At 36.9% G+C, this 27,772-nt stretch overlaps 1 long non-coding RNA gene across 1 annotated transcript; it reads right to left on the reverse strand.

The window, feature by feature from the left end:
- Positions 1-20,965: 20,965 nt before the first annotated feature.
- LOC132077106 (uncharacterized) lies at positions 20,966-27,144 on the reverse strand. The gene is made up of 2 exons (XR_009418997.1): positions 27,088-27,144; positions 20,966-22,623 (listed from the first exon to the last, which is right to left on the reverse strand). It is a non-coding gene; the product is annotated as an uncharacterized LOC132077106 (long non-coding RNA).
- Between the last annotated feature and the right edge of the window lie 628 nt (positions 27,145-27,772).

Here is a 27,772-nt window from a genome sequence, read left to right on the forward strand (position 1 = left end):
CTTCTGACATTTCTTCCAAGAAAAATTAAACTATGACTTTTAGAGTGGGTCAAAATTGGACTTGTGTTGTTAGAAGATTAACTAACTGTTCTACTATGACCGTGCTAGGAGTAATTCTAATTATCTGCTGGAATACATGGCACTGGACTTGCTATTCCTTAATAGCAAATGTCATTTCCTTTCTTTTTTTTTAAAATACTGAATAATCAGGTAGTAAGGGCACACAAAATGGAAAGTAAAGGTTACTACAGGAATATCTGCTCAGTGAAGTTTCAGCTAACAGTTCAGTTGCCCTTTTCTAACTAATTGGGGAGATTGTTTGAAAGAGTAATTGTTGATTTTATGACCAGAATAAAATAGGAACGGGCTTCAAGGTGGATTAACTTCTAAAGAAATTATTTCTGAGCTGTTTTTCACAGATGAGCTTCATGGATCAATCTGCTACTTTTTTTTTCAAAATGCTACATTACATTTCAGAGAGGGAACTCTCTACTTTTCAAAACCACAGCATCTTTCTGTGTCAGGTGCTCAGGTTGCCTAGAGATCTTGAAAATATTTAGAAAATTTTTTCCCCAAGAATTGATTATTCCAGGGGAGTAAAAATTTTTCTGATGACACTAGAATTTCCAGCTCAACACAAAGAGGATCCTTCATCAGAAGCAAGGATAGACTTCTTAACTTTTTTCTCATTTTCAACTCAATTGTGGATCTTGCAGTTCTTCCTGTTCATAATCCATCCTTTCAACACAAAACCTGGTGACCCCAATTAAACCACAAATCTGAATAACACAACTCAGAGGGGAGATGGGGAGCTGAGGACATCCTGAGAAAACAGAACAAATCTAAAATAAAACAGTTGAGCTTTACTACAAAACAACTTTCGGTAGCTGTGACTCCTCAACCCATGTTACAAGTGAGGTCCTTGTAAACACTTGTATACAAACCATCTTGCACTGTGACCTTCCCCAAAGGCACAAGGACATTAAAAATGCACTGTTTGTGAAGGTCAGGGCAATGAATGGTGTCAGAGAGGCTGGGGATGCATCTGTTAAAGATACAAATATCAGCTGGTTCTGGGTAGCTATAACCAGTTATCTTTTGGAAGAAGTAAATCAGAGATACTATCCCAACTAATGAGAGAAGAAATGTAAGAGAGCCTAAGGTGGTGTCCAGATGATGAGCTGAAAGATATTTTAACTTATTTTTCAGTTTTATTGTTTTTAACTTGTATGAACCTCAGAGCCTGAGATCAGTGAGTAATTAGCTTCCAAGTCACAGCTTAGAAATCAAATGCACTGCAGGGTATACAAGAACCTGAGTCTTGGGCTAGAATGCCACAGAAACCATTTACCAGCTAGGGAAAGAGTTAAGAATTCAGAATAAATCTTTGATTTAGAAAATCTACAAAGAAAAAGTTCCAGTTTCTTAGATAATACCCCCCCTCCATTTTATTTCTTTCACTTCCCTAAGAGAGATCTTATGAATTTCTATTTATTATATGTGAAAATTTTGTTTGCTGTATGAAGGATAAGGAGGAAAAGTGATAAAACAATAAAATAACATTAATGATGAAACCTGAAACTCTTCCATTTGCCTTTGAAGTCTGCCAGTCTTGTTTTGGGTCTGCTATGAGAATGAAGATAAACTAAGTTGTGGAAAGAAAGAATTGAGCTGTTTAATCTTCTTATACTGATAATTGCAAGGTGTGATAGTTCTTTATTCTCTGTGCTTTCATATGACAAGGGCCTCAATACATTAGTTTAAACACATTCTGCTATTTTTAGAGATGGCTTCTTACAGTTTTCTTTGTATTTTACTGATCATCGTATTTGGGACAAGGAGAGAAATATCTCAGACAGTTTCAGTTTTTCTTCCTTGATCTAAGAAGCCAAATGGGGATTGAGTGCATATTTCACAAGCCAATATCTGCTGAGCCTTGGAAGGTGATTTTGGTTTCCCTTTGGTTTTCTGCACCTCCGTTGTGATGGGTGAAGATATGGGTGAAGGTTTTGCTTTGCACTGAGAGCTGGTGGCTGAGAAAAAGTTATAGCAGAGAGTGGAATAAGGACCAAAGCACACAGCTTGTAATCCTGTGGATCTAACATACTTATGTCCTGTTTGTGATTTTATGGGAATATACTCAGACCTGCTTTTCCCTTTTTTCACCTTCCCCATAATACATTTCCATGTAAAACAAGAACTCCATAGTAAGAATCTCAGGGTTTGCTTATTCAAATTCAAGCTGTATAGAAGTGTTCAGACCACGTGTAGCACTCATCACAGGGTTCACAGAATTATCTTTCAAGGGGCATCCAGCAATGCCTCAGGTTTTAGCTTTTCTATTTTTCAGATTCTCTGCTGCTTTAGTGTGCAATTCTGAGCTTAATATTAGGGGATGGTGAGCTCTGTGCATAGAGCAGGGAGACAAAACAATTCCTTCTCTAGCTGGGCACCAAGGGCAAATGATCCAAATCTCAGGCCCAAGAGCACAAACAACGTGGGCTGAAGAGAGAAAAACAAGCAGGATGGGACTGCATGGGCTAAAGCTGGAACTGGACAATTAAATCCAATATGCAAATGGAGCAGAACTGATAAAAGTGTGAGACCCCGTGCCCAGTCGTGCATTTTGTGACCATTTTGGTTCATCTTGGGTGTAGCCCTGACTGGGCTCTTGTGCTGCCCAAGGTGGATCCACCGAGCCTTTTTAATAAATCCCTGCTTTGTTCTTTAACTCTGTCCAGCCTCTGTTCCAGATCAGCCTTCACAAGGCATCACAAACACCATCACAGAGTTTACTGCAACTAGCGACTTCCTCAACAACATTTATTTGAATACCAGCCTAATAAAATTGAAGATAACAAAATTGCAAATGGAAGAGAAGTCTTGAAAATGTGAAATGTTTTCCTGAGAAGTAAAGCCTTTGTCTGAAAAGCATAAACAATGAAATGGCCACCACCCAGATTAAAAATAAACTCATATCTGCAGGGTTTTCCTGACATTTCACACATTTTATGTACTACTCTCCAGCCTCAGGAAACAAAAGAATCAAGAACACTCTCAGTGAAAAATATTCTTCAGTTAGGACTTCATTGTGTATGCAGAAATTGTACTGTATTTAAATATTTCTCCTCCTAAGTAGTAAGAAGAAAGAGAAAGTTATCACTCTGGAGCAGGAATTATATGAGATGCAATGCACTAAATCCAATTGAGCATCAACTAAACTCAACTACACATCAGTTTTGCAGAAGGCACTCTCCAGTACTTTAAAACTTTTCGTAAAGTTGGGTGAAAAAGTAGTTAAAAGATGGAGAGGAAAAAGTAAAGTTAAATTTTGTGAGATCAAGAACTGTAACTATCCAAGGATTTGGAGACAGGGATTCAGCCTTGTTTCTTGTGCACCAGAGTGAACATTAATGGAAGAATTCTTTGTGAATTTTCATCTTCATCTACTCCTTCTCATATGTTATTTGTCATGGGAGAAACCAATAGAGGTTGAAATGACAGTACCTTGGTTTCTCTTCAGTGTTCTTACCTGGGCATGGGAATCAAGTGAAACTAACTTTGTTGACTAAATTAAGAGAAGCAGTTGATTCCCTCAAGGGTAGAGAGGCCTTACAGAGAGATTGTCATAAATTAGAATACTGGGCAACCACTGACACTATGAAATATAACAGGTACAATTGGCAGATTCGGCACTTGGGGTGATGGAGTCCTGGGTGTACATCCAGACCTGCTGGCTTGGGGCACTGCCCACCTCTCTAGGAAGTCTGTTACTGTATTTAACCATTCTTGCTGTAAAGAAATCCTTTCTAAAATCAAACCAGGACTGGGCAACCTGGAGATCATCCACTTAAGGTACGTGAACTTTTAAGGACAGGGTGCAAAGCTGGAGCCAGGCTCTTTTCAGTGATGTCCAGGGAAAGGACAAAGGCAATGGGCATACACAAACAGATTGTGCTGTCAAACATCAGGAACACAAATCTGGTTTTACTGTGAAGGTAAACACTGACACAGTTCCTCCAGAGACCTTGTGGGGCCTTCCCCCTCAGAAATATTCAAAAGCCACCTGGACATCGTGCTGTGCAACTCCAGGTGTCCTGAGACATTTTGATTCTGTTTCATTCCTGCAAGGGCTAATTTCACCAAATTCCTCTTTCATTGATACCTTCCTGGACCCATCTTGATGTTTCCAAACTTGTCTAAATAAACTCTGTAAGATAAAACTATGAATTCTCTGAAATTTCCTAGTTCCTGCAGTGCCTCTGTCAAGCCCTTAAACTGAACTGCAAGAGTTATGTCTTGTCATCAGTACATCTAAGGATTAGACATGTTAAATGATTGCATTGAAATTTAAGGAAGTTTTGTTATCATAATTCTTGCACTACCTCCTAAACTGATGAATTTCACTTCTTCTAGGGGAGTGGAAAATAAAGACGGACAAGTTTTATGAGCAAGCTCCTATCTTGGGATGTAAATAATTGAATGAATAGCATAGGAAATGAAATTGTTTCCATTATGTATGATTGATTGGTTCTCCAACAGACATTCTAATTTAATGCATGCATGTCTATAATATGACTGAATATTGAAAATTTAAATTCAAACATTTTGCCAAGAGGTTCACTCAGATGGTATTTCTTAAAGGACAATAGATGAAGTAAGGAAAAAGCAACATGTTAGATGATACACTGCATAAGAAATTTCCAGAAATTATCTTCATTTTGAGTGTTCTGCCTCTCAGCTGTTCTTCAAATATGAAGCACCAGCCAAAATTACACTGAATAAATAATCGAATGTTTCCAAAGGGCTTTTTATTCCTTCAAGTTTCTTACAGGGTTCTGCGCTAGCACATCAGGCCATTATGCAAATTAAGAAGTACAGCATGGAAGAGGAGGTTGCACACAAATTTCTTTTTGTCAGGTTGCTTCACTTTCTAAAGTGTAGATAATTATTTATATAGGTATTGTGTGCAGGATGTAGCACTTCTCCCAGATGTCATCTGCAGAACTGAATATCCTGTAGCTCTCAAAACTTACACTTCCAGAATGTACCACAACTTTTTGGGAAGTTGCTTAAACACTCAGGAGAATAATCTCATTTTCATAGTTATCACTTGAAAATATATAAGCTAATACTTATTTGCCTGCTCTCTACAAAATGTTCCACAAGTTCTTAATACAGGAAAGTCAAGTTAAAGTTCAGGAAATGCTTGCTATTTTACAGTAAGGTATAATATTATAATTTCTTTGAGAGATTTTGGGCACTATCTTTTCCTGAAGCATAGTCAAGAGTTTTTTCCAAGAGCATTTAGTTTCTAGGGTGGAATTTCCTGTTGGAAGTACAAAGACAAGCATGGTCCTGTGTCAGCAATGGTGCTGTAAACAGCACTCACCTGATGTGTGACAGGTGATGACACCTGACTCCCTACCCAAATTTAGACTGAGCAAGGATTTTGCATGCAGGTGGCATAAAAAACTTTATGCTTGAATTTAATGGCCTTACAGGCTTTTTCCAACTTTAAATATTTCTGAATGAAGTCTTGATGAGGATGTCGCCAGTGGCTCAGTATGTATGGATGAGTACATATAATCATTTTCCAATTGCTCTGGGGGCTTTTTCAAAATTTTGTTACTTTAACAATCTTTGAGAAGTCTTGGAATTTTTTTGTATGAAAAATAGGATTATGAACTGGCATTTTTAAAAATATAGCTCCAGTCAAGAACCGAGTGGAGATTACAGATGTTCAGGTCAGTGGATTTAAAATAGTGCAGCAAAAAACAAAAGTGTGTAGATGGCAGACAGCAGCTTGTAGAAACGTGAAAGACACTTCAGCATATAGAATACGCATTATTTGCACAGAGAGGGCCCTCACACAACCTCTGTCAGAAATCTTGGGCACTGTTGATAAGATGTTGGAGGCATAATTTCAGTCAAAGAGAAACTACTAGGTGTTAATTCCATTTAAGAGCACTTAAAACAGGCGTGTAGGGGAGATTTACAACCCCAGACTGACCAGCTATATCCAAAATTTCTTCTTCAACACAGAAATAGTCCACAACCACATTCTAAAAGATATCACAGTATCTGGGAAGAGCAACAGCAACCTGAGACACACGGATTGTGGACCTGAGCACACAGTTTTTCTCTCCTGCAAATAAATCTCCACATTCGTGGGAGGAGGAAAGAACACACCAGCTTTTATTCTGTGTTAGCAATACCTTATCAAATTCAACCACGGTCATCACCTTTTTCCCTCTTAGGTATTTGTTAAGTGAAGAACTGTAGTATCAGAAAACAAGTAGAATTAGTTTCCAGGAAAGTGAAGTACTAAATAGGGCTTCTTGGAGTGCAACAGCAAAGCTGAATTCTCTTTGAAACATTTAGGTTACTAAGGCAGAAAATGAGACACCTTTGATCACTCTTTATAACTTAACTATAATAAAACAGAATTGAACACTATACAGTCTGCTTCCACTGTTAAGAAAAGAAAATGAGGGAAGATTATGAAAAAAAAATCCTATTGCTGTGGGGAAAAAAAAATTGTAAAAGGGAAAAAAATAATGTAACTTGGTAAGGATGTTGAACATTATATGGAAATGGCAGACATTGCCAAATTGCCATAATTCTGAAAAACATGAACTATTGATCCAAACACTGGTGGGGAATTACTATTATTCTCTTTCCCTCATGCCCAACATTCAGAGGTGAATGGGGATGTGAAGTAACTGGCTGAATAATGAAAGGAGCAGGAGGAAACATCAGTCTGTGCAAAACACCCTTTTCATATTGATGCTGGAAAGCATGCAGGCATAATTCACACAAAATACTCAAACACAGGACACCAAGGTCACCAAGTAACAACTCTGAAAGCAACTCTGTCTTCACAGCTGAAGTTTTTAAGCTGGAAAAAACATAATTTACAGATATTTACTTTGAATTCTCTCTCAATATGTGTCAGGGGCAGTATGGCCTCTCTGAGGGCTGCTGCATTATTTACTTCTTGCTATGTTGTTAGGGAAGAGGCAATAGAGATAACACTACAATATCCTAACAATAATCCTCAGCAAGATCATGTTTCTGGGGAATAATGCTTCTGCCAAAAAGGAATTTAATGAGGTGACAGATTGCACAGGATAATCTCCAGCCTTCCTGGCTAAGAATACAGAAATAATTCTCCAGGTGACCAAAAAATGCTTTCAACCAGGAACTAAAACAAGGTAGAGAATCTAAACTTCTACAGAACTCAGGGAAGGGCCTGAAATCTACAATTTGCATTGCCACTGCCATTTCCAAAAGCATGATTTCCCTGCATTTTAATAGGGATCACCAGCCATTTACAGACATGATGGGCACTCTGCCCCATCTCCAAGGTGGTTACATATATAAATAGTGAAGTATGTAGTACAAAATTGATTATTTTTTAAATTTGAAACTGAACCATGACTGACAATGCTTAGGGTCACCCAGAAAACTCTGCATTTGAATAAAATACCATCCGTAACATATGAATTAGGTCACAGATGAAATTAGATTGCAATTCCAGCTGTAACAGTACAGATATTGGTAATTTTCACCATTATTGTAATAGGATCTAAACTAAATTACTGTGAGGAATCTTCCCAGAACACTTTCTGTAACTTCTGCCTCAAAGGTGACTAAAATTCTTTTTCACTTATGGAAACCAGTTAAGTAATTTGAATCTTACACGAGAAATTCACAGGCATTCGGCAAGAAAGGACAGCAATGAGGAGGGCTTATAAACAGCTTTTTTTTTTTCCCCTGTGAACTTAGTCCAAACAAGACAGAGTTTTCCTTTGACACTTTTTTTTTCTATTAACTCACTGTGTCTTTAAAATGCAGCAATCCCTTCATTAATTAATTGCCAGAAGGCTTCTTCTGTCCACTCTAAACCCTTTTGGTGCTCATTTCAGCTTCATGCTCCTTCTTCAAAAGCAGAAAGCTTTCAGCACCTTGTCTGACTTTATTTCCCAAAATTCCTGAACATTTAAAGCCAACCCACCATCACAGTCAGTACTTCTGCCATCAAGTGCCAACTTCCCCATTTTCCATTGGGTTTTCACCAGCTTTCAGAAGGATTTTGCAGAAGTCCACAACCAAAGGTACTGTTTTAATACAACTTTGTCATAAGCAGTGCTCATTCTACACCACTTCAAGGAAGTTGTCTGCAATTTTATTGACTTCACAACAACATTCAAATCACATATTGGATAGCTGTATGAAATTCATATATATTGTTCTTATGTAGTGTTTGCACTAAGCAATTTTAGACAGAAATAGGAAGCATTAATTCAATACATAATAAGTAAGGCATTTCAATCAGAGAGAGAAACACACAAGGCATTGTATGAGCATTATTACTACTCTTAAGCTATGAGCTACTACCACTTATTGCTGAACTACAATATTCTGAAAAGGCAAATTACTTTCTCTGATGCTAAGACTTGACCAACCACTGCAAGGCAAAGCTATTCACCTCAGATACACTGTTTATATTGACCCAAGAGTTACTCAAATAATTTGTTGTCTTCTTTTTCTATGTGTTTTCTGGCATCTAATACAATTTTGAGCAAGTGCACAGCAATTTCTGATGGTTATTTTAGATGAAGGCACAGAAAATGTTGTCATATAGTGCAACAGTTCTATTGTCATTATATTGCAAGTTCCATACTGCTAGAGTTTCATACCTCCTTGATGTTTCTTGTCGGTAACTCCTCTAAGCACAAACTCATCCTCACAGTACACAACTAACTCCTGTTCCCCCCAATGCACTCTTTTATAACACTCTTCTTATTGGCTACAGGTGTAGCCTGTTAACATCATGCTCCTAATCTTTAGTAATTAGTTCAGCTGCAGCTCTTTAGGGGGTAAGATTACATTCTATACCACCTTCATTTACCCCTACAAGAAGAGGCTGTTCAAAATGGTTAATGAAATGCAAATTTTCCACTAGCAGTGGATGTACCCAGTGCAAGCCAGTAGATTTAAAAAAAAGTTAAAAAATTAATAGTTCAAGCACATAAATAAAACGGTGGGGGAGAAAATCTTATTTGCTTAACTCTTTCAGGCTCTCTTTACATCCAGTGTTAGGAGTTAATATTTGCATCAGAGCACGAGGTTCACTTATGAAGATGAGGTTTCATTAGGAAAAAAAGGCTTTATGGATAGGTATTGCTCCTAAAAAAATTTTAGTTTGACAAAACACAGTCTAACCAATATTTTCATCTGTGTCAAGAAAGACTAACACAAAGCAGCATGACAGGTTCTAAAGAGCAACTGCAGTGGAAAACACAGAAATGGAGCAGAGTCACCGAGTATGGACAAACAAAGCAGCAAGAGATAGTGATGTATGAAGAATATGTGTCAGGGAATGATCCCTAATTCTTTGGGATAATTATAGCTGCTGAGCAGAAGGGCTGAGCACCCCAGGCCCAGCTGATGTTCATGAGGGACCCTGCTACTCCCTATCCCTAATAAAGCAGATTGCTGTTTATAGGGCTTAAAGGAAAACAAACAATCCTCAGTATCTCTCTCCAAAAGTAGTAAATGCACATTTTAAAATTAATTAGGACAAACTGAGTCTTTCCCAGCTTGAGAGATTTATATAAATATTTTAAACCCTCTATCTGGCAGGTTTTGGGTGAATTGATGTAGCAGAAGAGCAAGGAACGACCACAAAAGGGAGATTGTTCTAGCACTAACAGGACTGTGGGGCCCACACTCTAAGTTACTCCTTTCCCAAAGGAAATGAGTACCTAAATTACATTTCATTGCTACTATAGACGTCTATATTCTCCACTGTGTTTTCTCTCTTTACAGCTAATATGGAAACAGAATCAGACATGGCAGTGGTTTGCCTTCTCTAGCATAATTACAGCCAGATCTATTCCTGTGTGTAAATTAGTTTACAGCTCTGCTGTGTGTTCTACATGAGCAGAGACTAATGGAAAACAGAATGATATTGAGGAAAAATAAAATTACTGGAACATGATAAATTACCCAAATGGTGTTGATGTGACAAAATTAAACAAGGGAGACATTGATTGACAGGTTTTAGTCAGATATTTATTCTAGGACATGATTAACAGCCAAATGTACATTTTGACAAGGATGTCAGTACAAGAGAAACTTTTAAACTGCAACTAGATTTCATTTTATTTCTTGGATTACTTTTCAAACAGTTTAGAAATGGGTCCATATTCATACTTCCAATAATGATGATCACAGGGAATTGTCAGATTTGTTGATGTCGTCCATAAATTTGCAGATAGGACCCTAAAGTTTACTTGACTAAGACCTTATTCAGATAACATGCTAGATAGATAACAGATTTAGATAACATCCTCTACAGCAAAAGTAACACAGCCATTTGCTTAATTTTCCTGGATCTGGCAGTGCCCTGAAATGCTGTGCTCTTAGAACAATACAATATCATCCTTCTGAATTTAGGAACTTGAAAATAACATTGGAATTACCTCTTTTTTTCCTTTGCATCTTGCAAAAGGCAGCACTAAAACATGTGAGTTTCTTAAAAGCTTTGGAAATGCTGTGAATCTAGCACATCATGCACCAGATATGCTGCTTTTCATTATAGCAAGTAACAATTAAAGGTTTTTCCCCTCTTTCTTCCTTTCATTGGGAATGGGAAATAATTTTCCCATTTGAGAAGTTGTGAGGGGAAGGGTGACTGTTCTGCTCAGTGAAGGGTTCTTAAGTTCAAATGAGCAAGTTGAGCTCGTTAACTTATTCCTGGTTATTGACAGACTGAAGTATACAATTATGATTCGTGTTGAGTATTTCCAAACTAGCTCCACTGTTGATTCAAGCTATTTGTATGGAGATCCAAAAATACCTCCTCTTCACCCCACTCACCATCTTTCTGTCTTTACTTAACAGCTGTTGCAAATGACAGAAGTTCCAGTTCAAAAATTGCCAGCAGGCTTGGGTATTTTAAAAGTAGATGAGGCACAAGTGTATTTATGCTTCTTTTCTTGGACATCATAACTGTTGCCTCTGCAAAATAGTTCTTCATAGTTATTTCTATTAGTTGCTTTTTTACTAGTTTATTATAAAACTCTATGAATTATTTTTAAGTGTATGTTTTGCCAGGGAAAGTAGTCCTGGTTGTCCAGAGATGTATTCCAAAATAAAGAAATCTTGCTTATTTATTCTCTCCTTGCATAGAAGTTGATCAAGCAGTTTCAGTAATCTTCCAGGATAATTTGTGAAAATTCATTATATTCTTCAAAGTTCTCTGCATCCTGTATATATATAGAGACACCTGAGTTTCATTTCTTTTGTTGAAAATACCAGCAGTCTTTGTAAGCATTTATGTTTTGAGGGTGATTATAATTTTTCTTTTGTTCTTGATTCCTCTTTTATCTGGTCTTACAATACTAACTGGTAATGTAAAAAACGCAAGTGAGATCATTACAAACCAGGAAAATATCACAGTGTTCTGGCATTTAAAAACAAAGAAGTCAGTCTTCTAAAGTTGTCTCATCTTCTTCATGATGTGAATGCTCTAATTGATGGAAATGTTTGATTATGGTAATGTTTAATTACTTAGAAAAACTTTACACACAGACAGAGCCAAGTATCCCAGTGAGATAGAAGATAGTGGATAATGGTATCAGAACAAAATTAGAATAAATCTGTAGGTGTTTGAGAAATCCTGAGGAGAAAACAGATATAATTAAATGAACTGTTAACTCTTCAGCATTAGGTAATGTTATCTTAGGCAGATTAAATACTTTAGTGTGAAAAAATGTTTCCATTTTTTTCAACGTTTTAAATTTCCTATTTCTTTATCTTGTCTCTTTGCCCATCTGCCTGTTCCTTCTAACCTTTCCATATGATTTTGCAGAAATGTGGGATCATGATGTATATCTGCCATGTGTTTTGCCACCAAAAGAGGGAAGAGTCCAGATTGTGTTCTGAAAAAGGAGGAAAATGAGAGACTTAGTCTACAGCTTCTCTCCAGCTCAACTTTTTAAAAGCCTTTGATACATGAGAGAATTTACAGATGGTACCTTGGGTCTGTTTCCAAGGCAGAATTAAAACCTTGCTCACACAAGGAACAGGTCAGCAGGGAGAATAAACTGAAACCCTCCAGTGCATGCAGTGCCCAAGGAACAAAGGAAAAAGTGCACCTTTAACATTGATCATGGTGAATATTGATGGTCAGCCTCACTGCATTGCCAGCACACTTTTCAGCACCTGACTGTCATTTCCTAGAATTCACATTTTACTTCTGAAATCCTGTTTATTTAGATTTTTTTTGTAATTCCCTTCACATCTAGGAATGAAAATGTGCAGGAATTCTGTGTGTTATGTGACTTTTTCAACTGAAAAGGGGCCTGGACAGCTGTTCCCTTTCCCTTTAGAAAGGGGAATTTCTCAACAAAGACAATGAGTGTACCATCCCATATTGTGGGATGTTTCCAAATCCCATAATAGCAATCATTTCTAACCAAAAAGGAAACATACAATTTAATTATTTCTACATATATTGAACATGAATATTCCTTAGCAATATTGTTCCTTCACCTGTTTGCCAAGTAGCACTGTGATTTTTAAAAGACAGAAAAATTTAAGTCAAGTGCTCCATAATGTCCTTTGTATTTGTAGGTTCTTTGTAGACCAGAATAAATTAATATGGGAATGTCTTTTAAAATACCAGAAGCCCTGGAAAAACAGTGAAATATACATAACTCTGAATATACATAACTCTGGTACTTCTGAATCACTGGGATACAACTTATCCAACACAATATTTTTGATGACCACAAATAGTCAAGGATGCAAAGTTCTGCATTAATATTTAAATGGCACAGCAACTCGCTCACAAATGCTCATGTGTGGTTTTATTATTTTTGATCCTACATTATCCAAAGTTTTCATACTGGGATGATATTATTAAGCTCTGAAGACCCTGCTGCAATTAGAAAAATGCAAAAGAAAGCAGGCTTAGGCAATTTCTACTTGCTCTTCCTTTATAAAACTTTTCCAGCTTAAGATAAAAATACAGTGGTTTGCTCACGCACAATTCTTTTTGTCTGCAAAGCAAAATTTTCCCTAAAGCCAAAAGCTTCAGGATAGTACTGTCAGCCAATATTTGCCCCAGAGGGAAACACAAACAAGATAATTTATAAGAGTGGTGGGTTTTCTAAAACTCAGCAGGAAAATTAAGCCTGCTCAGACTGCCCCATTTTGATAGTGGAGGAAAATACCAGGAGATATTATGAGTTGGACTCACAATTTACTGAAAAAATTGCAATAAACACAATGATATTAATGAAAAATTGTATAAAAGAATGAATGGTTTACCCATAAAAAGATTACTCACCACCAAAAGATGGCACCTGGCCCACAGGGACAAAACCAAAGTGGCAGCTGTTTCCAGACAATAAACAACATTCATTTTTTAGGCACTCTTTCCTGTTTCTCAAATGCACCTCTTCATCTACAGCAATGCTCCAGGTTCTAGCAAATGCAGACATTTAGGGGTGCCTTGGATAAGAAAGCAGGGTGAAGTTGTCAGTTCTATGATATGCTGGCATCTATAGGAATGGTATGAAAATAGATGTGATACTTTTTAAGCCTCTAAATTTGGTAGTTGGCTTGTCTCCAACTCCCACCAAAATGAAGGAATAGATGAGCTGGGCATGTGATTATTTTGATATAAATTCAGAATCTTCTATATATTGTGCTTGCATGTAAATGTCAGATAAACTGCAGACCAAGCTGTGAAATATAATAATTTTAAATACAAACTTTCCCTTTTCTACCAGCAGGTGCCCTACCTAATATCTTTTCTTTATACCCCTTGTGACTGAATGGATTGCATTGCTGGATTCCTTGTAAGCTCATCCTTTTCCCTGCCAGACGGACAGGTGAAAATCAGCTGTGGAATTGCTTACCAGGCAGTGATGGCCATGCAGGTGTACCCCACAAGCCTTCTAGGCAGAATGTGAGCTCCCAAATGTGTGTCTGTGCTCCTTTGGTCTAAAAGTCACATTGTCAAATACATTTAAACTACAGAGCACAAATGTTGTGGTCCCTCAACGTGCCTGTGGTCTCTCTGTGATGGTTTGACAGGTGCCCAAAAGCCAGAGAAATCAGCACAGGAAAAACAGAGCTTGAAACAAAATGTCACAGCACACAGAGAAAGGGAAGCTGAAGGGTGAATGACACTACTCAGTCCCCACCAGGGGCTCTTATTTTTAAAGCTTTGTGATTGAACTGAAGGGCACATAACAGTTTTTAAAATAATTAAATTATTAAACCCCATTTTTCTTTAATGTCAGCCAGTATAGAGTAATATATCTAAAGTAATTTCAAAGTAAAAAAGAAGAAAGGAATGAGAACAGAGGTTGGTAGATAGGGAATAAGTGTGTTCAAAGCAAAGGCTTCTTATCCAAATGAAGAGAAATGAGGAAGCAACAGCAAAGTGAGAAGTGCTCTGCTGTGGTCAGATCTACTTTGACTCAGCTTATTTTCTCCATCACTGCACAGGGAGAGCTGCACCATCAATCACAGTCAGAATGACTTTTTCCTGTTAAATACACAACTTGTCAGGCAGGTAACTAAATGCAGAATGTTCTTCAGCAATGTATGTTAGGACAAGAATCCACACGTTAGGCATGACTTTCACAATAAAACAATTAATTACTCAGGTTCTCATGGCTTCAGATAAAGCTTTCAGGGCCATTTCCCAGCAGCCATCCCCTGAGCCTAAATGGGCTGAAACTTCAGGGAAAAGTGTGAACTTTACGGCAAGGGGGACTGATTGAAACAATACACCTCCAACAACACCAAACTTCTCCCATTAGAATAAATTATGCACAAATTAATAAAGTGTAGAACAGTCCCTGAGCCAGTATTTGCTGAGTAACTTCCATCAAAACTTCGTTCACATCCTGGGATGATGAGCAGTGTGTCATTTGTTGCAGGCAGCAGGCATCAGCTGCTGTGAAATTCCTTTTCTGAGTGATTCATCTTGGAACAGAACTTTTGAAGTGGTGAGCTCAGAGAGGTGGGATTGTTCCGGGAGATCCCTCCGCAGGAAGTAGGAGGGGGGAAAAAGGTGTAATAAAGCAAATTTTCTTTAGAGTTTTGCAAATCCATGCTAGAGGCGTTTGGTTTTCAAGGGTTTCTCTTTCACTTGTACTCTATTTGTTGAATTCTGTGTCTTCAAGCCAGGATTTTCTTGTGCAACAAATCTCAGTCTGATTCTTAAATAATGACAGGATTTCTTGTTTCTTCCAGCAAAGACACAGAATAATACAGAAGTTACAAATATCTTCCTTATATTTGGTGGTTTTTGTTTCAGGAATAATTCCATGAAGGTTAATTGTCCTTTCTCGATAACATTTGCAAGGCTGTACATAGAATAGAAAATGCTGATATAGAATTTGGAACCTCTTCACAGGGACCTGAAACACTCCTCTGCAAACTGTTACTTCCAGGAGCAAAATCAAACTACACAGGATTTTCAAAAGTAGTTTTTAGTATTATCAGTGAGATCATGATTTAATCATTATTTTCCTCAGCACAGAGTACTTCCAAGTGCCTTATATAAAGGACAAGCTCTGTTCTGTATAATTAAATTATTATTTGGCCCTCGTAATAATAGTGAAAACAACATCTTATATCTATTTAAAAGAGTCCTCAGGTATTTCTTGAATCCTGAATATGCAAAAATTTTACTTCATTCCAGATGTTTGTTAGGTTCACTAAAAAGCCACTTTCATTTAGAAGATAATAAAAACATGAAGATCAACATTGCTATAATATTTTTCTCTTAGTCTTTCAAGACACTCATAAAATGTCTTACAGGGTTTTTAATTCCCACTTCCAAATGTGAACTCACACAAATAGATTTAATTTTGTAAAGACAGACTTTCCACCCAGCTCACTTCCTACTTAGTGAGTGGAGGCAAGAGTGTAATGACTTCATTGGTTTATTTTAATGAAGTATACCACCTTAAAAATAATTTTTAAAATTATATATATTTTATAAATATCAACAGCTCTGCCTTCATTTCCAGTATTTGCAATTATGGCCTTCATACTGCATTTGCAAACATCTTAAACTGGGCATGACACAAAATTTATGAGTGAAGGGGCTACAGTCAGTTTCATGCAATGAATGCAGCTCCAATGCATATTCACCTGTCTTCATTTAAGAATTGCTAGGTTTTAAGGTTCAGGGTTTTATCTGCACTTTGTTCCTTCCTTCTGACCCTACTACAAAATATCCATGCTCTGAGAGGGGCTTGAGAAAGGGAACACCCTAAACTTCTGAACATCCTGAGTTGCCAGTCTTGTCAAACCTGAAAGTGAAAAACACTGAAGAATGAACATGGAAATTCATACCACAAGAATTTCTTCCCTCCCAACATTTTGGGTTCAAAATGTAATTTTACTTGATTGTTTATTTGCATGTGCCATTGAGGTAGTGGACTGAACATTGTAGCAAAAGGGAAAACATCCATTTATGCTGTCACAAATAATTTTGAAACTGATAAAAATGCATATCTGGCTTGTCTTCCCACTCCATCTCTTTAAATGGAGGAAGGACACAAGAAAAGGAGAAAAATAAAATTTAAATTCCCTCTTTCTTATGAAATCCACATTTTCTAATAGACCTGATTTATAAAATCTGTTTAAAATCAGTGTCAAAGACAGCATGGGCATAAAACAAAGCTTCAAATGTCATCTTACTTACCAAACTAAACTAATTAAAAAAAAAAGTTTTATTATCTGGTTTATATTAGAACCTTCAACATCCTCATGTGAGCCCAAATTCTGACATATTTCACGAACTGTAGCATTTTTATTACACACAATGTAATATTGGTGAAAAGGAGATCTGAAGTTTGTCTAGTACTGGAAATGACAAATACAGTACCAAGACAGCCATACCATGTTTTCATTGAAGGAAAAGGGTGAAATTCTGCACCAAAGGAAATGGCAGCCAAATATTGATATCATTGCTGTTTCTTTAATGATTGAAAAAAGCCCTAATGGCAATATAACATTGCAAGTAATATTCAAAGCTATTTTGGTTACCTTTCCTTCCTTTTACATTCTTTTGACCATTTGAAGTGTTTATTCTCTGCTTTCTCTCTCTCTCTTTTTTAAAACTGAAATATTTTATTATAAAAAGAGTAATGAAAATTTTTTCAAACTCATGTTCATATTACCCTGTTTGATGAAAAATTCTATAACAAAATCACAGAGTGAGAGAGATTAAAACTGATTATTCAAGAGTCCAAACCTGGATTTGAAAGTTCCAGGATGTTCACACTGTAGAAATTATCAACTTAATAATTTAATTTAGGAAATCTAATATACTTCTTTCTATTTCTGTATTTTCTAAAAGATATACCAAAGATGAAACAAAATGGAAAAGGAAAAAAGCCTCATTTAGAGGGCAAGAGAAGAAAAAAGGAAAAAAAACAAGGGAATTTGTGCAGGAATGATTATTGAGAATCCTAAATAGTCTTTTCCAATCTAGTGCAGTGTTTCCATTTAGAGAGGCACAAGGTCAACTTTATTTATATCTGGCTTGCAAAATGGGTGGAGAATTACCCATAAAAACACAGGTTGATGACATGAATATGTGCAGGAACTGACTTGTGACTGTAAAAAATAGTTTCAACCTCATTTCAAGGTGTCTGTCTCACCCTGACCCTTGTTCCCTCTAACACCCATTTTAAAACATTTCCACAGGCAGCTTTGTCTTTCCATTTTTACATTCTTCAAAAGATTTTTTTTTTGGGCTCACATTGATACTCATCTTTTCTGATTACTCTGCTTTAGACTGCAATCAAGGAAAAAATGAACATTTCCTTGCAAAAAAAGACCCTGTATAAGGCACACATGCAAAGGACAATAGCACTTAAGAGAAATGAATGAGAATCAGACATCATTTGCTCAAGGAGGCTTTTAAAATCTCCACTTCGGACTGTCACCTTGACAAACTGTGTTCCAAGTTCAAAGATTTTTATGTAGTCAGGTCTCCCCTAATGAGACTTTCACAGCCATTTTGAAGAGCTAGAGTAAATTACTCACTTTTTCCCTTGTGAAACACAGCTGGAAAATGGTAATGACTCTTTTGATATGGATTCCATTAACTAAATTCTTATTTTGTTTTTAAAAAATTGTTATTCCAATTGCTAATTATGCCTTTTGCAGCTTTTTTGTGGATGTACTCATTGCACATACTTTACTTTGATTGTCCTATTGTAAGCACCAAGGTTAGTATTTCAGGCTTACATTAACTGCAAGTGTTTCATGTTTAAATTAAAGACACACCTTATGTACAATTTAAAACCTATTTTAGCCTTTCGAATAAATAGAATAAATGTTGGAATAATACATACCCTCTGGGCAGCACTTAGCTACTTCTTACTGACTGCTTCATGATGAACCTGGTTCTTGACAGCTTGGTTGGTGACCTATTAGGAAATTTCTTTAACTTGATTTTAATGGTAACCAAAACTATTAATTTTTATTTCCTTCTCTGCTTCAGAGTATTTCTTTTTCATGCATTTAATATGTTGCAGCAAAGTCAAAAAATTGTATGTTTGAAGAACTCCAGGGCTTTTACAAAGATGAGTGAAAGTATGGGATTTTTGTGTATTTTTTAATGTATTTTATAAAATGCATATTTATGTGTATTTAATAAAATTTATATATTAAAAGAAGTTTAATGATCTTCACAGGCATTGAAGGACACGCTTGGCACTGCCTGAGATGAGGATTAGGGTGGTGTAGGTCTTATTATACAGAATTTACATAAGTTAAATAGCAGATTCCTGGGAGCTGAAGGAATCAACAACAATGTTGGATAAGAAAAACTCTGCTACCGGTGTGGGAATAAAAGGAGATCTGTGGCACAATGGTGGCTGGTATCAGTTCAAAATCTGGCAATATCACATTCAAAACCTCTGGTACTGCATCTGGGAATCAGCAACACTTGTATACACAGGAGGTGGAGGTGTGGAAATAAGATCCTGCCTGAGGAAATAAGATCCATTTATTTTGGATGACGATTGTTGTCATAATTATCATAACTAAAAAATTCTGTTTAAAAGAGAGAATTGCTGACTGCTGAAAATATCAATTTTGAAATTTCCCCTTCCTGTGCTGTTTCTGGACAGGGAAGAAGGCAAGTCATGACACTATCCTGTCTTTTACAGAAGGAAAAAATCAACAGTTCCACAATAAAGAATGTAGCAGGAGAAAGACCTTTGAGTCTGTCCTAATTTTTGTCAGAAGGATGAATTAACTACAGGCCTGTAACACTGGACTTTATCATCTTGGAGTTGTTTTTGAGTCTTAATAATCCTATGATTTCTTTGCCTTCTCCTCACTTCTCCTTTTTGTTAAATGCACTGATCTGCCTTGCCTAAGCACCCGCACTGCAGCTTTCAGCTCATCACTTACACAAACTCCTTCACTTCCTTTTCTCCTGCTCCACATGTCAAACAAATCTTGGGAAAAAATTGTTTTCAGACCCTCCTTAATATTTTAATAAGTATTAGTAATCTTTTCATAAGTATTTAATATCATGAGGGCAGGCATGGCATCACAGGAGTTACAGGAAGGGGATCCTACTAAACTTAAATCAATGTATTCAACAGCCACTTCAGCATGTTGCTTTCCTTCAACTTATCCTATGTAGCTTTTCAGCAGACTTTTTTACACCCATACACTGCTGGTTTCATGCCTTTTTCCCCCAAATGTCATGTCCTCTACCAAAATTTCAGTGGTTTTATTTAGTTACTTTGACTTAGCAACTAACCAGAAATATGAGAGTCAGAAAATATAACTTTATGTGCTTTGATAGCTCATTGAAAATTAAAAAACATTTTTAGGGAGCCATGCAAGGAATGAACAAGGCTAAAGGAGAGCTTTTTTTGTGCCACAATTCAAGATTTATACAAAATTCAGTGAAAAGCATGATTACGAAACCCTATAATAGATGGTATTTATGTAATAAAGACAAAATACAAACCAAGTATGTTTATAAAAACAGTGAGCTAATTGTTATTTCATCAAAAATAAATAAATGCCCCGTTTCTTTTTTTAAAAAGGTAGAAAAGGGAGAAAGCCTAGAGTGACTGCTTCCTAAGAAAACATCTGACAAATAAACCTGCTAAAATAATGGGACACTACGTGGGACATAACTAATATTTGACCAGAAAACTGTGGTGAAGGAGATGAGTAAACCCCTGCACTGATATCTCCCTTTGACTATTCTGAGAGTAGAAATTGTTACTTACTTTGTATTCCTGACTATGTTACTAGAGGAAGAAATATACTTTCTCAGCTTTACTAAATGTTCAGGTAGTCTTAGTTTCTTATTATCTCCTCTAAGTCAAAAATCTGAGTGCCCTTCTCTGTTTCCCCCCAGAAGAGTAACTGGGAAAAGGAACTGGAATTAAAGGCATCCAAAACAAATCCCAAAGCAGCTCTCTGGGGAATTCCCAGCATATCCCTCCCCTCTACAGAGCATTCAAAGGAATTCTGATCCAGATGCTGCACATCGCCATCAATTCTGGGCTGATTTGGAAACTTCATGCCTAATCTTGCGTGGCATTAACATTTTTTACATCTCCTGACTTGCTAGAAAAACAAGATTACACTGAACATTTGTTACCTGGAGTCAATGAGGATATTACTTGGTCACACAAGGGCAAATCCTCTCATTTCAATTCTGGCAAGGAAATGGATTAAGGTCTTTATCTTCACAGAGTGAAACACAAATATTTAATTCTGGTTTTCATGTTATCATCTCACATGCTTGGCTTTTTGAGATCAGTCACCAGGATAAAAATAAAAAGGATGTACCCACGAATGAGAATAAATATTCAGATTGTTTCATGAATATGGACAGCAATGACAAAAAGGAGACATCAAAAGCCTCACAAGATTTTCTGTCTTTAATAATTTAATTTTTTAGCACAGTCACTTAGTGGTTGGAAAATAGCAGGTTCAAATGCTGTAGACTGAGCAAAGAAAAAATGTCTGCTGTTATTTTGCTTGCTATCAAAGACAGATTTTACAGTACAAATCAGCTTTACAAGTATACAGGGTTTCCATGATAAGAGGAGCCCCAAATTCCCACACTGATAGAGTTTTCTAAATATTCTTCAACATTTCAATGAACCTTTATGTGCTTCAAAACTTTCCAGTATATGATCTTGGTTTATTGACTTTTCCTTTTTGGGTCAGAAAGTTGACTTTGCAAAAAGTATGGAAGCCTGAAGTAACTGATTATGCTTAAGACAGAGGGAATATTAAAAAATTGAAATAACAGATATAAAAGTCCAACTGGTGCTGTGCAAAGCAGCAACAAGGTCTGACAAATGCAGCTGTTGGGCATCCTCTCTTTGAGAACACTGTTTAATATGGAAATGTTAATTCCTGTGTTTGGGTATTAATGACCACTCTCTCTCACACAGAAAAAGGAAGTCCAGGGTTTCAACATCCATAAAAAAGGCATAAAATAATCTCAAAACCTGTTCAGTTAATACTGAGGGCTTCACAATGAAGATGATAATTATGTTCTGAAAAGTACTTCTTCAATATGGGACATAATAAAGGAAGAGAATAAAATAGGTTATGAAATCATGAGTAGAACTTTCCTATGAATTACAGAGAAATTTTAATTACAGTAAAAATTCCATTGCTACAAGAATTGGCCAAAACACCCATCAATTTACAATTCTGTCTTCCTAACCTGAGGGACAGCATAACATTTCAAGAAGCCATCAAGATCTCTGTCCAGAAAAGTTGTGGCTGCCCCATCCCTGGCAGATGTGCCACTTAAATTCTATTTAAATACATAGATTATATTGATTGCAATGATAGCCAGTATAAAAATATAGCATGAAATTTCCCAGGTAAACATTTTCCCTCGACTATATCAGGTGAAAGACACTGTAAACTAAGTGATGAATGAACACAGCAACTTGACTCCAATATTAATTGCAGGTGCAGGCAAACCACAGATGAAGTGTTGCTATCATATTAATTAGATAGATAATCATCATCAGTTTCTTTAACCAGACTACCAGGTATGGAAATATAAACCTGAATTCAGAAATAACTGCGAAAAAACAATTTCCATCTTTTATGACTATTTTCAATTCTCTACCTACTGTGGCCACATTTTGTAATTTTGCCATCATTTGCAGTGAATTTTGTAATTTGTAACAGCTATTCCTCAGATTAGTCCATCACCCAATATGATATTTTTAGTGCACACAAAACCATGGTAGCTAAGCAACAAAAAAAAATGGGACGAAATCGAGGACTTGATGTTGTCTCAAAATGACCACATTTTATGCTTAACAGGTGTTTGAAATGGGCCCTGCTCATTAAATCCAGCCAGATTTCTGATGGGTGACCAAACTGTCCAGCTGATGGGATGGTGTTAGAAATGTTACAGCTTCATGATTTTGGAAGGTAAATGTTTATTCCTCAGCCTAGCTGTGCCTCTGCGGTCTCTGGTTCATCCCTGAGGGATGAAGTTTCCATGGAGGGGCTGATGCGGTGTCCCAAGCCCTGCGCTCCACCTTGGGGAAGCTGCCACCAGAAAATGTTAAATTAAACATTAAAGAACTGTTCTAACCATGGTGGTCATCAGTCTCCAGTGATACACACAGTGAGCTTACATTAGCTCAGCCAGTGGAACTCACAATAACAAATTGTGTAAATACAACAGGGTTAAGTCCTGCTTAAGAGGGAGAAAAAGGACTTTAAGTCTCCTTCAGCCCTAAATACCTGTCAATAGCATGTAAATCTAGACTTTCTACATTCATCTTAAAAATTGATCTGGATCAAGTTCTTAGATGGAATGATATATTTTATTTCTATGAAAGATTGGATTTCTTTTTTTTCATGCCATAAAAATAATATTTTTTTTCTTAAAACTAACCTGCAGGCTGTTTTCAAGACTTTAGGAACTTGCTCTAGGAACATATTCCAAATACTAATAATACAGATTATTTGGGAGAAATTTGTATGAAAATCATGACCAAAGACTGAAAACCCTGGCTAAAGATAATCATGCTGCTTGTACTCCATATGCCAACAATATCAGTTTATATTCACCCTGGATTGCAAATAATCTCATCATCATGAGACTTGCTGGTAAAGAACTGCCTTAAAACAATTTTCCATTTTCTTAAATTTTAGCTGCTTCTGACATCCCCTAAAATTGATATAATTTCTGATATTGATAGAAACATTGCCTGTAATTTATTTGATAGAAAAAGAATGAAAAAAAAAAAATTTAGTCTTTATTCTATATGTGTACATTTGAAGACTTGTAATATTTATCGCTTCTCAAGAAGCAGTACTTAGCAATGTAAGTGTGGATTACCAGAAAATGACACTATATAATTCAACATGAGTTTTTAGATAATATTTGTTGTCATATCCCTTCCTACTTTGGCCACTCTTAAAAAGTATATTTTAGAGAACTGAGAAATTCTTGAGGTGTGCGTTATCTATTTGGTTTTCTTTTGTAAACACAATCAAAATGTCTCAAATTGTTGAAGGCCTCACTTTCTACAACAAGTCTGTATTACATGCCAAGCTAAGGCACATTTTAATTTTATCCCTGAGCTATTCCTTTATCTCAATCACATATTTAACCACTACCTATTAGAGACTGGTTCACTGACTTTATGTTGTAAAAATATTGACTTTGCAATTCAGAGAGACTATTTCTCCATCTAGTGATACAAAAACCAGATTATTTTACACAAAATAACTAGAGTACACCATCAATAAGAGAAAAAAAAAAAACCCCACCAAAACCATCCAATGCAAAAAAGGAAAACAAAGCTAAGACAATATAAAACAAATCCAAAACTTAAGTTCATCCCTATCTTATCCAAAGTTCCCTGATGTAATGTGAACTCCAAATTCACTGTCAGTGCCACAATAACTTGGCAATAGGGCTCACTGCAATTCACCCACACCTCTGAAATCTGTACTAGGCAAAATTGAAAGAAATTCAATGTAAAAACTCCTTATTTATTATGGAGCACTGTGATACTTTAGTGTTAAAAGATGTCTCTTCAAGCAAGAACACAAAAGAGCATCTTGTTTAAAGCAGCTGAGCCTTGGAATCCTCAACGAAACTAATTCATACTAATCCTATTCCCAGAGATCTCTACAGAATTGCATAGATGGAGACAGAATGTTAATGACAATTTACACTTAATATTTTTAAAATCAGTTTAACAGAAAGCAAACCACAAGAAATTACAGTCTATGCAGTCTCAAAACTCAAACAGAAAATCATCAACAAAAAATTTTGCCAAAAATATAAATCCCTGCATTTCCCAAAAATAACATGGAAAAATGCAGGAATACTAAAACATTTCAACAGTCCACATACTCTTTTCTGTAAATAGCATGTGAGCAAAAAGTTTCAAACTCCTTTTTGAGCCAGCACTGCTGATAGCACATTCATCTTTTAGATACTGTGATTCCTGGCTTTAGGGTGGTGCAAAACAGACACTGTAGTTCAACCATAGACAAGAACTGCACCTCTATTACTATTGTGAATTGGTGTGTTTGGTAACTAATATTAATTACAGTGAGCACTCACCATATGCATTTCTGCAAGTTAAGAACCAAAAGCAATCAAAATAAATTATTTTTATACCTGCTGAATACAGTTAGTTGGCAAAAAATATTCAGATTGATTGTTTGCCATAAGTAAAGGAAAAGGAGATGAATTCTTCTGCAAAAACACTGGCCATTTTGCAGCTTTTATTCTTCCAATCCTTTATAGGATTAATTGTGGGAAAATAAGTTTTATTTACTGGCATCATTGAGAGCATTCAGCTGAAAAGCTATAACACAGAACCAGAAAATATGTCATTTCTGAAATTGAAAACATATCACATTTCAGACAATAACCTAATAAACAGGAACATAATTACTTGAACTGTGGGCTGCAATGGACAGTGATTTACATAAAAGGGCAGATAAAATTCTCAAGCCATCAGATGCATGGATGACCACTAAAAAGCAATAAATTTGAGGTCTGTGTTTCATGCTAATTGACATCTTTTTATTGCACAGCTTGTCAGAACAATCACTGAGACATGTAAGCATCCACAAATGAAAAACCTAATTTTTGAAGGATGCTCAACAGCATCTAGAAATTATTTCAGTACAATAACAACCTCAGTAGCTGGGAAGACCCGGGAACAGATGGCTTTGGGACCTTGGAGCACATTTCATAGCATTATTGTTGAATAATTTAATTAAGCTGCTACTATTCCTTGCAACAGATCTTTTTGGAGGAATCCAAGCAAGAGGAATACAATGAAGTGGCATTTCTCTGCTTCCCTGCTGGCACCCTGGCTCAGTTCAGAAGTGTGGACCAGGGAAGAGCAAGACATTTTCTTTCCTCTCTCTGTTTCCCTGCTGCCCATATGGAGGGTGTGAAGGCAAGGTGCACAGAGACAGAAAGGCTGTGTAAATGCTTACTGAAATGCAAGAAACTCTGTGTATTGTAAACATTGTGTAAAATACAGGTGAATGAAGTCAGAGACATCCCTTTATTCCAAGAGGCAAGGAAACAGAGGACAAAGAGACGGCTTGAAGGACTTCTAGGAAGGACATGGCAATGACCCCTTCCAAATTGGAAATAGTCCATTTCCAGGCAAGAATAGATGCTTGCTAACAGGTGAGGGCTCTTTCAAAAATATCAAAGGTCTAGCATGAAAGTGTTTGAAACCATAAACCAGAACCCTGTCTCCAGTATATCAGACAGGGCTCAGCCATGTCCCATGTACTGACATGTAACAGAACTTTCCTCCTGCTGGCCTTAAATTACTCATTTATCCAGCCCTAGGAAAGCAGAGAGAATTCAATCTGCACTCAGTTCATAAAGCTCCAGCATCAGAGAGACAAAAATTCTTTCTTCTCCCTCATTTTCCCACCTTCTGGCATCACTCCTGGCTGGTATTGCCACTGGAATGGCACTTCTGGTGGTCCAGGTAACTGCATTGGGAAAGGCATTTACCTTCGTAAAGGAAAAAAAAAAAACATTTATCCCTTTTTTAGCTGCTGTTTTACTGGACTGCTTTCAACCTGAACAGGTTTAAGGGTGGCTGTGAGTAGAAAGTAATTTCCATAGATTATTTTTCAAAGACAGTAATTTTAGACAGCAGGAGGAAATGATGAATCTTGCATGCAATTTACCTTCCTATGGCAGAAATAATGAAAACTAGGACAAGCTGTTCCACAGAAGGATTAGACACTTATCCAAGATTGGATAACTGTCAGTATCTGTAAACATTTTCAAAAGTTTACACTACACCTGGGAATCTGAGTCTTTTGAGTCATTTTGGCAGACACGCTCCTTTTCTTAGAATCCTTTGAAAAGGTCTAGGAGCTTCTATTTCCATAATTTGTGGGGTTTTTGCAAGAAAATTATAAAAAAGTTAAAATGTGTATCTGCAAATACAATGTGGGAACAAATGAGAATACTCTGCTTTACTGAGAATGTTAATTATATCTTTGCAATATTTACAAGAGATCAAGAAAGCAAAAGTGCTGGGTGTAGGTGGCAAGGTTTTGGCAGCAGGAGAGGTGTGGGGTGAGGAGAGATTTGGGCAGAAATGCCAGGGACAGCCTTGGCAAGGACACAGACAGTGGCAGCCACTCCCAGTTGCTTCCTCCTGCAAAAACTGCGCCCAGGAATGGAGAGAAAAAGGAAAAAAACATTTAAAAGACAACACCAAGATAAGAGGAGAAGGCAGGTATCAGAGCTAGGGTTTTAGTTAAATTTGGTTAAATTTTCCCAAATCTGTTTTGACCATGATCATAATTGGTCAGTGATCTCCTTGTATTTATTTTGACCCATAAGATTTTTTTGGCTTTCTTTGCCTGCCTGTCCTGCTAAGGAGAAGTCATGGGGGAGCAGCTGGGTGGGAACAGCAGCATGTCAATGTTGTCTTGTATATTCAAAGCTCTCTTATCATTACGGTGCAAGGATTCTGTAGCACCAGAGTTTCATACCTCTTTGATGTTTCTCACAGACACCTCCTCTAAGCACCGACTGCTCCTGGTCCTTCCAGCAGCCATCTGATTCCAGATTCCACCAATCCACTCTTTTATGCCACTGCTCTAATTGGCTACAGGTGTGGCCTGTTAAGATCAGGCTGCTCCTAATCGTTAGTAATAGGGTCCAGCTGCAGCTCATTGGGGGATAAGATTACATTCTACATTACCTTCATTCATCCATGCTGTCTCCCCCTACAAGTCAAGGTCAGTTCCCCACAGCAAAAAATGTTCTTTTCCTTGGGAGCCTTTTCTTTTATGGTCCTTCTACATGTGCCACCATTGCCTTTGATTCCACACTGTGAGCGCAGTATGCACCAGAGTGAGCCATAATCTTTCTAGCTGATGTAATGAATGCAGACCAGAGTGAGCCATAATCTTTCTAGCTGATGTAATGAATGCAGGGAAGAAATGTCAGATTTAGTTCTGTGTGTATTGCCAGCCAGATTATTACCATTCTGGTCCTTAAAAAAACCTAAGAATCTCTTTGTATTATGACAAAATTTCTATCCTGTTGTTCCTAATGCCAGTTAATATTTGCAATTTGCTGTGTAGCAGCAGTCAGAGAGAGCAGAGCTCTCACACAGAGCCCTGTCATGCCCCTCAGGCGAATTTCACAAGTGGCAATGTGTTATGTCTTCTG

Source organism: Ammospiza nelsoni, chromosome 9, assembly GCF_027579445.1.
Source record: "Ammospiza nelsoni isolate bAmmNel1 chromosome 9, bAmmNel1.pri, whole genome shotgun sequence".
NCBI lineage: Eukaryota > Metazoa > Chordata > Aves > Passeriformes > Passerellidae > Ammospiza > Ammospiza nelsoni.